This window comes from Chrysochloris asiatica, unplaced genomic scaffold (assembly GCF_000296735.1).
Source record: "Chrysochloris asiatica unplaced genomic scaffold, ChrAsi1.0 scaffold00001, whole genome shotgun sequence".
Classification (NCBI taxonomy): domain Eukaryota; kingdom Metazoa; phylum Chordata; class Mammalia; order Afrosoricida; family Chrysochloridae; genus Chrysochloris; species Chrysochloris asiatica.
The window spans coordinates 20,731,476-20,738,407 of NW_006408519.1; the positions used below are offsets into that span (position 1 = coordinate 20,731,476).

The 6,932-nt window shown below is 40.9% G+C and overlaps 1 pseudogene; it reads left to right on the top strand.

The window, feature by feature from the left end:
* LOC102827170 overlaps positions 1–3,288 on the top strand; it is a 113,229-nt pseudogene extending 109,941 nt beyond the window's left edge.
* Positions 3,289–6,932: the final 3,644 nt, after the last annotated feature.

A 6,932-nucleotide genomic window follows, 5' to 3' on the forward strand; every position in this document is an offset into this window, starting at 1 on the left:
AAATAAAGGTCAGTTTATCATGATTGTGGTGCTGTAGGATCAGCATTGAACTGAGAAATGCAAGGTCAGCAGTTCAAACCCTCCAGCTGCTCCTCAGAAACTTTATAAAGGGATGCTATGAGTTGGAAGTGACTCAACAGCACTTAAAAACAACAAGGAGGAAAAACATATGAAAATTTGAAGAGAAGTTGTAATAAGGGTTTAATAAGGAGTCCTGGTGTGGCACTGTGGGTTAATGTGCGAGACCTCAAAGCCATTTGAACCACAAGGTTGGTGGTTCAAGCTCACCGGCTACTCTTTGGAAAATCTATACAGGGTCGCTATATGTCAAAACCAACTCAATGGCACTTAACAAGAACACCATAATACATTGGAGTTCTGGTGTGGTGCTGTAGGAAAAACACTGGACTGTTAGCCCCATACGGTTGGCAGTTCAAACTCACCATCCACTCCTCAGAAACCCTGTTCAGGGTTGTTGTGAGTCGGAACTGACTCCATGGCACTTAACAACGGCCTAGATTAGAATCAAGGACAGTATCATGCATTTGTGGTGCTGAGGAATAAGGCACTGGTTGCAAGTTCAGTTTGAGCCACAAGGTTGGCGGTTCAAACTCACCAGCCACCCCTTGGAAACCTTATAAGGATCGCTATGAGTCAGAACCGATTCAAAGACACTTAACAACAAAAAGTTACATATCAGAAAAGAAGTTAAAGCCAAAAGCCTTGTAACTCAGAAAGAGAATATATAGTTTATTTTTTTCAGATTTAATATCTAGTCCTAAAAGTGATATAATCATAATTAACATTTTAATAACAATCCAGACAAAATAAATTTTGAATGCTGGATAATAAAGTTATTTGATACTATGGGTAATAAAATTGCATTTTAAATTACGTAGCCGTCAAAGAAAAAGAAAATTTATACTTGAAAGTAATCCTGCAGTGGGAAGAAAAACGAATTCTTTTTCCCCAGAAGTGCCCATATTTTCAGTCTGTGTTTCACCTAAGTATTGCAGTGCTGAAATAAAGATTGGCCATTCAAAGCCACCAGCCACTCCACAGGAAAAAAGTGAGGCAGTCTGCTTCAATAAAGACTTACAGCCTCAGAAACCCTATGGAGCAGTTATATGCGGTCCTATGGAGTCCCTGGAGTCCTGGTGTGGTGCTAAGGGTTAATGCACTGCACGACAAGGTCGATATGAACCACAAGATCGGCAGTTCAAGCTGATCTCCAGAAACCCTATACAAGGTTCTTATGAGTCGGCACTGACTTGACAGCACGTAACAACAATAGAGTCGCTATGAGTCTGAATCTACTCAACAGCAATGGGTTTTGGTGTATTTATCACCAGAGAGTGATGATAAGATCCTCATGTCTTCACAATACTATTTTCTATGTGCCCTATTTTCAGTTAGGCATTAATGTTGTTGTTAAGAGCCATTGAACTGGTTCCAACTCATAACAACCCTGTATATGGTTTCTGAGGAGTGCCTGGTGGGTTTAAACCACCAACCTTACAGTTAGCAGTCTAGTGTTTCTCCTACAATGCCACTTTAGACTTCAGTTAGGTATTATCCTTCTAGAATTTTCTCTAGAAATAGAAGAGGGCTCATACAAGGAGCAATTATCTATCTTCACACATAAGATGTCACAAGCTTTATCCATCCCTCAAGTTTTCAAGAAGGGAAAGATAATGGTTTCTCATACATGAAGCCCAGCTGTCCAGCTCTTTGTCACATCCCACCTCCCATGCCACCTCTCAGAAGATCCCTACATATACCTCACTGACATTTTCAGAAGGGAATTTCCTCCTCTCTCACGTGACCATATCAAACCTGAGTCTGTTTGTTCTGTTTCCTTTCATTCTGTTTATGTTGTCTTTAATCTTTTGTTTATGTGTACACAAATAGTCTGAAATGGTACTTTAGATGAAAAGTTTTTTCATAAAATAAACTCATAAGCTATGACCAAGAATTCATGGGAGGAAAAAAAGAAAGAGAAAGAATTAACATCAAACACTCACTAAGTCTTAAGTACCTTCAATGACTCTATGAAGAATTCAGATTCAAATGCAATGGCAATTAAAGTAATAGCAATAAAAACGTACGAGTGTAGCATCTTCACAGTTTGTAAATCCTCTTCATTTGATCATGTGTCATCAAAACACTGCAAAGCAGTCTTCTCCCCATTTTACAGATGGGTCAAGGGCTCAGATAGGACAGCACGTTCTCAGGCCTCCATGACTAATCAATGATGTAGTTAGAACAGTCACATTCACCTTTTAACTCCTAGTTCAGGGCTTTTTGCACCACACCATGCTTTATTTACTGCACACAAATGGGAAAAAAAAAATTTTTAAACGCATTCCTGCATTCTCAGAATGTGCAGCAGCTAAAATTTGGATAATTTCTACTCTATGTCCTTTACTTTTCCTCTGCCATGTCCAGTGCCCATCAAGAGTCTGCTCTGTGGGAGTAAGAGCTGAGGCTACTGAGGAAATTTGGGGAATAGAAGTTGTTTTGGAAGCTCTAATCTAGGCATCTTAGGGGGGAAAATAGAGCAAGTTCATGTTTCCCTTGAAGTCCATTTTCCAAAATAAAAGTTAAGTAGACAGCATTAAGGAGATTAGAAACCAAATCTAGAATAACCTGTCATCTCAAAAGCCTTATCATCTCCCCGTGATCTCTGGACCACTGTGGTGATCCTCCTGGCTGTTGGAGTAAACTTCCTCTGGGCACCTCTATTTCTCTCATAGCTTAGAACTCCACCAATGCTCCCTATGTGCTTATTGAAACTGGCCTCACTGTTGTCAGTTTGGGCCTATTTTGGATGCTACAGTATCCCATGGATGCTGAAACTGTATGACGTGGTTTTGGCCCTGGTGTTTCTGGCTGAGCTCATAGCTGGCATTTCAGAGTTTGTATTTTATCATGAGATCAAGGGCATTCTCCCGAGACTTTACTCAAATGCCATTGGACTACAATGGGAACAGTGAGTGGAGCCAGGAGGTGGATTGGATCATCACACAGCCTGAGCTGTTGTGAGGTACAGAATTGCACCAACTGGAGCACCAGCCCCTCCCCAGTTACTACATGAATGAAATTAACTTTAATCCCCAGGATCTACACAATCTGTTTGTGGTCACCACTAAAGTTAACTAGAAGGGTTGTCATGCTCTGGTGATCAGTTTCACGAATACCAACATGGAAATCATCACTGGAGGAGTGGCTTTGGGAACTGCATTTTCCCAGTTGTTTGGTGTGCTGCTGGCCTGCTATCTGTCCTAGCTCATCATGGTCAGTTCCTACAATGAGATGGTATAAGAAGTCTTTCACAAATGGAAGGAGACTTTTTAGAAAAGAGCTGCAGAAATCTTTGAAAGATTTCCAAAGAATTTTAGAGCATAGTACATAATACTCTAAGAGCCGCTGGCAGTGTCGTGTTTATGAGTCAGCCTGGTTAAGCTCAGGGTCAGCAGTTTGAAACTACCAGCTGTTCTACAGGAAAAAGATGAGGCTTTCTGCTCCTGTAAAGATATATAGCCTTGGAAATGTTATACAGGGTCACTGTGAGTTGGAACTGACTCCACAGCACATAACCACTACCACTACATAATACCCTTGTGCCTTTAGCTTCCTCCCGGCCCTCTATTCCATCTTACCCCCAATGAGCAGCCAACAGTACTACACAGTCTCTCCTCCACCTTTCAGCCTGCTTCACGTGTAGTGTTCCAACTTGTGAAGACTTGTCACGATGGCATGTACCTAGGTCCTTTGCAGCTAGTCCTTAGTAGATGTTCCTGACCCCCATGATGCTGTGTGTGCCAACTCTACCATCTGTACTTGCTCCAATTATGGCTCATCAGAGATGACTGGGTATGAAACTGTCACTGAACCCACTGGGCCTTGTGTCTAGTGTGAGAAGCTCCTGCTTGTCCTTCACCTTGATCGATAAATGCCACACATCTTTATATAGCTAAATAGAGGATAGACACCTGGTTGTTTGTTTTCACTTAACTTTGTTTGGTTTGGTTTTTCCTTTAATAAAGCTTTCCTAACTTCTTCAGAATGCCCAAGTCATGGGAAGAAATATGCAAGAAAAGTGTGAACTATGCAGGAAGGAAATTGTGGCACTTTAGGTGGCCTCCTGGCTGATTATTGTTACTTGTCTGGCTAGGGATAGACAGCTGAGTGACGCTCAGTTGAAACCCACATAATCCCATGGCAAAGTTGTATTGCAGCCTTTCTGTGAAGACAGTAATGTTACTTTTGCTTTTTCCTCAATTTGTTGCTATTGTGGTATTTTATTTTTTCTTTCTAGATTTTTTTCTGACATTGACATTACAAACATCGAGGACTTCATCAAATCAAGTTAAATAGAAGTATGATGTTGTTGTTGTTGTTGTTAAGTGCCGTCGAGTCGGTTCCGACCCATAGCGACCCTGTACAGGGTTTCCGAGGGTGTAAATCTTTACGGGAGTAGAAAGCCTCATCTTTCTCCCGCGGAGCAGCTGGTAGTTTCGAACCGCTGACCTTAAGGTTCGCAGACCGATTCGTAACCACTACGCTACCAGAGCTCCTTCCCGGAAAACAAAAGTCAAAATAATTTTTAAAAGAACCTAATAATACCTGTCTAGCATGCCAGCAAGAATGTATTAGTGTTGTGAATATTTGTGATATATTTATTAGTAAATTTGTTGTTAAGTGCCATCCCATCAGTTCTGACTCATAGCAACCCTGTATGGGGTTTCCAAGGAGCAGCTGGTAAACTTGAACCACCAAATTCGTGGGCCAAACCAACCCTGTGGTCCAGTACTTATTCTGCAGTGCCACACCAGACTTCCCTACCACCACTAAGTCTACTAAATCAGAAACTTCAGTCAAATCTGGAGCTTCCCACAGCTTCACTCCCCAACCTCCAGTCTTCAATATTTCTTCATAGATTTTATTTGGCCCCTCATCTCCATTTCCATTTTGGAAGACAACATTCCATAAATTTCTCATGGTCCTCTATGCAAAGAATCAGTTTGGAAGCCTTGAAATCGCTTTGAAAGCTAGAGATAGTGTATTCCTCCAGAAAGATGTAGAGCTGCATCTCTCCAGAGGTCTTTGTTTACCTCCCAGAATAATAAACCTAGAAATGCCTTTCCCCTTTCTCTCAGAGGAGATTGGCTTACATTCTAGGAAAAGAGTAATCTCTCCAGAGGGGAAGATTAAAAAATATGCCCGCAGCCCAATAAATTCTCAGCATCTCCTCAAATTTGAACTTCTCTCCTGTGGTTCACCTCATTGCACACACAAGTAACTTCCCAAGACCTTACTCAAATGCCATGGGAATACAATGGGAACAGTAAGTGGAGCCTCTGGAGTCCTTATGGAGATTGGGTCTGCTCTGGTGGCTGTTTTGTTGTAAAGAAGAAACCACCTAGCTCTCAAACCCAGGAGTCTTGTGTCTTCCTTCATCATTCAGACCTAGAATTGTGGTAGACTAACGTGTTATCTTGAAAGTAGGATGAACTCTCAGACCCTTCACAGCTGCTGATTTAACAACCACTGCAAATGTTTTTGCTTAGGCCAGAACTACTAATTCACGCAATTTAAGTGCACTTCATAGCATCCCGTCTTCATTGCCTCTTCTATGTTGAACAGATCCCTCCTGCAATCATCAGAGTAATCTTCTAAAACTCAAGTCTAATAATGACCATGCTCTGCTTAAAGCTTTCTGTTCATACTCTTGAGACAAAGATTCAAGTTTTTAGCCTAGCCCTACACAATCTGGACCTATCCTGATACTACTGTAAACCCTAGAAAACCTCTTCTCTTGTCATCAGGGTTGGCCCAAGCTCCCTTACTCAGCCAGGAGCCATGCTCCCAAACCCACCAACATTTCTATACGATGATCTTACGTACATTATTTCAGTGCTAAACTCATACACCACCTCCTCTGGGAAGCCCTCCAAGAGTTACTTCATTCTCTTTTCTGGACTCATCTGGCATTCTGTGTAAATAAAAATACTAATAACTCTTTATTCATAAGTTTGTCCGTTCCCCCCAATTATGAGCTGTGGGGCCTGCATCCTATCTCATTGAAATATGTATACCTCTGTATAAAACAATGTATGAATTCAGTTAACAGTTGTTAAACAAATTAATGAACAAAATAAAAGTTCAAATATTTTCAAAGACTTTGCCTCTTATCCTTTCTCTCAACTACGTATATAGGCTTCTCCCTCCTGAATCTTTTGATGATCTCCATTGAAGCCACAAGTGTTGTGCTCAGTCGACATATGGAAAATATGACAAGTAAGGTTATTGTGCTTTTCATGACAAAATGCATTTCATGTACCTTCACCATCGCTTCAACTGCTGGCATCCTTCTATCACCAAAATGAAAGAGATCTCAGTGTCTCTGGCAGACAGTTCACTATTAACAGTTCATTTAAATAACTACGTCTTGTTCAAAACATTTAAGGTCTTTTGTTTATCAACATTTTATTTACAAAGAATCTTAATGACTCTTCATTCCACTCAGTCAAGGAAATGAAGCCATTTCATCCAGAAATCCAATCAATTCTTCTGGCCTTCAAATCTGAAGTGCCAAATGAGTTTAACGAACCCGGTTCTTAAGCCAGAAGATCAGTCTATTTGGCTTTGCCACTGGTTACAAAGGAAGGATAATTTCACTAGAAAAATGATGGATGAGACCACCAATCATGAAGGTAAAGGCAGAGCAACGAATGAAAATAGGAGACGGGAGATATCAGGTAACATTTTCATTGGGACTGAAACTTTAATTGGGAAGATAAGTGTTCATTACAGACTTTGTCCCTGGAATACTTTGGCAAAGAGATTCCAATGAGTGTTAAAATCGTTACCGAATGGCCTCAATCTAAACAAACACCCACCTTTTCCATTTCACACTGAGATGAAAT